The sequence below is a fragment of the Suricata suricatta genome, chromosome 7 (assembly GCF_006229205.1).
Source record: "Suricata suricatta isolate VVHF042 chromosome 7, meerkat_22Aug2017_6uvM2_HiC, whole genome shotgun sequence".
Classification (NCBI taxonomy): domain Eukaryota; kingdom Metazoa; phylum Chordata; class Mammalia; order Carnivora; family Herpestidae; genus Suricata; species Suricata suricatta.
This window is the reverse complement of record NC_043706.1, coordinates 118,346,584-118,349,900: the sequence shown is the minus strand read 5'-3', so window position 1 is coordinate 118,349,900 and position 3,317 is coordinate 118,346,584.

Here is a 3,317-nt window from a genome sequence, read left to right as displayed (position 1 = left end):
CCTGCCCTGCCCCGGAGCTTCAGCCGCTTTTCCATCCACGGTCCCTCCCGGCGCAGCCTAGGGACCATGTCCAACTGCCGGCCAGGAAATGGAAAAAAGTCGGTGCCAGCGGGTTGCGGGGCTCCCGGATGCTCGGGCGCCAACGCCTCCCCTTGGAAGGAACCCCCGGCCCCGGGATGCCGCCCCGGAGTGCTTTAGGGCGCTAGGGCTGGCCTCTTCCCCGCACGGGCAACGCGCTCCCCAGTCAGTGCGCCTTCCAGGGAGGGACCTGGGATTATCCGAGTGGCTCTGGGGGAGATTTTTATTTTGGGGGTCGGGAGGGCCGTGGTCTCGCCCGGCTGCGGAGGCAGGGGGCACACGTTCCAAGTGGGGCAAGGCTGTGAAATAAGCATAAAAGCAGAAACTAATGGTCGGGAGGGAGAACCCTCCACCTTTTCGGCGGATCGCGGGGGCGACGGTGTCCCGGGGGTGGGCGGGGAGCCGCTGGCCACGCCGGGAGGTGGAGTGGGTGTGTTGGCAGGCGAGCGCGGGCGTTGCGGGGGTCGGAGCCAGGACCCGGACAGAGTCGAGACTGGAGGTAGCTTTCTCTGGATGCCCGGGAGCCGAACGCAGCCTAGCCCGTGGTCATTGACTGCTTTGGAGAGCAGGACATCCCCTACCTCCTGCCTCCCCCGGCCAGGCAAGTCTGCTCCCCCGCAGGACTTGAGAACTATTTACTTCTACAGCGGCCAAAAAAAAAAAAGGAATTCTTATTTTCTGCGGGCACAAGCCTTCTGTGACCCTTTGATCGGAATTTCGTTTCCTGGAAAGTAACTCCTAGACCCGGAAACTTAGGAGCAGCGAAGGGGTTCGCTCAGCCCAAACACAGTTTTCGCGCTGCTTAAAAATTATGGACTTGGCTGGGGTTTGGGAGCGAGGAAGCGAGCTCGAAATTGCTTCGCACCACCTCTTCCTTTCGTTCAGTTTTCTTATCCACCCACTTGCATCGGGCTCGCAACCTCCTGACCCTTAACTGCTGCACGAACTAATATGCACGAACCGTTTGTTTAGTCATTCTTTTTTTTTTTCTTCTCCTCCATACTTCCACGTCTGTGCTAAAGGAGACACTTCCAGCCCAGATATTGAAGCCGCGATTATTTTTACCAGAGCAGAAAAATAATTTCTATCGGGTATTGGCAGCATCACCGCAGACCTTGCTCTGGACAGCTTTGCGTGTGCTGGGAGATCACTTTGGTGGGAGAGACCTACGTCCTAACCAGTCCTCCAGCTCCTATGCCTAGCGCCTGGTAGGGCCGCTTCCCTGCCCCCTCTCAAGTGGACACTCAAGAAAATGTTTGCAAATGGCTCAGTGGGTCAGCTTTCCAGGAATACCTCTGGAAAGCAATATACTGAAACCTATGCTTCTGGTTCCCTGGGAAACTCTTTGTTTTTGTTGCTAACAGCAATGGTTACACAGTACTGGCTACTTCATGGATTCTGTTTTTCATGTGATGGTCTTTTCTTGAGGACATGAGGTCTGAAGCACAGACCCCTTGTGTGTAGTATAAGCATATAGACAAAGTATATTCAGATTAAAAAAAAAACTTTGAAGGTTAACTTTAAAAAAAAAAACTCAGCCAATAACAGATCTCTGCTTCTGGGGACCATTCCAATTAAAGGATGGTTGCTTTAAGCCATCTTAAGTGAATATAATAAAGAACTGTCTGCATAGACCTAGTTTGGGAATGATTCATTTCTGCCAGCAATTATAATTGCTTCCATTTGTGATACGAACATTAGGAAAAAGATTTGGGGCTGATTCAGCTATCTCGCCCTTTCTCATTTAGGCAAGAAAATTTAACTTAATATTTGAAAGCGACATTGGCATGAAACAGTTCATTTTCTCCACTTTATTGCATATAATTCTTTTCCATTAGGGCTTTCATTTTAAAACATTAATACAATCAGCCACAGCAATTACTAGATAAGCTCCTAAGGAAAAATGGGAAAAACAAGAATACTATGATTAGCAAGGTTAATTGAACAAGAATGTAGATCTGAAGGTCAAAAAAACAATTTGACCTACTGGTACCGAGGATCTAGACTCAAGCTCCATTACCTTTGGAGCTACCTAATACATACTGATGGCATTAAAGAAATCCTTCAGTTCATGCATTCGGCAAACATATAGAGCAAGTATTTTGGGCCAGGCACTTGGTTATCCACCAAGGATTCAAAGACAAGCACTCATCTTAGTTCTTAGGAGTTCACAGGTGGAGGTGAGGCAACACAATGATGCGTATGCAAGAGTGGGGTCTTGTGGTAGAAAGAAGAGACCATTAAGGAGGGCGATCATATCAGCTTTAGGAGGGGGAGAGGTATCAGAGGAGACTTCCTGGAGAAGGAAATATGGTCTTATTTCATTATTTTTAATTGTAAAAGTAACCCATTCTCTGGGTGCCTGGGAGGCTAAGTCGGTTAAGCATCAGACTCGGTTTCCGCTCAGGTCATGATCTCATGATTTGTGGAATTGAGCTCCAAGTGGAGCCTGCTTGGGATTCTCTCTCTCTCTCTCTCTCTCTCTCTCTCTCTCTCTCTCTCTCTCTCTCTCGCCCTCTCTTTCTTCTCCTCCCCTGAGCACTTTCTCTCTCTCTCAAAATAAAAAAAAAATTTTTTAAAAACCCATTCTCATTATAGTATGTCAAAGGAAAATAAACTATATAACAATAATCGAACATGCTGTCTTCGCTATTCCTCACCACCAACCCCACTGCACAGAGCTGGCTACTGGTATAAACCTTTAAGTTTTTCTTGTATATGTAAGTTATACATACGTAATCCCCTTTTGAAAAACACTAGAATTAGGACATATATATATTTGTCTATAATTTAAGATTTTAAAAAGCATATTGTGGGGCACCTGCATGGCTCAGTCGGTTAAGCATCCAACTTCAGTTCAGGGCATGATCTCAAGGTTTGTGAGTTCGAGCCCTGCATTGGGCTCTGTGCTGACAGCTCAGAGCCTGGAGCCTGCTTTGGATTCTGTGTCTCCTTCTCTCTCTGCTCCTCCGCTGCTCGTGCTGTCTCTCTCTCCTCTCAAAAACAAATATTTAAAAAATTTAAAAAGCGCATATTGTAATAACAAGCGCCCAAGATCTCTGCTTCCACGTATTCGCATCTTTGGTTAACCCTCTTAATATCTGCCAGGGCTGGTCTGTGTGACCAATAGGACACAGCAGAAGTGATGGTGTCACTTCCTGAGATTAGGTTATAAAAAACTGAAGGCTTCTGTCTTGAATTTTCTTTCTCTTTTATCATTCAGTCTGGAGGAAGCCAGA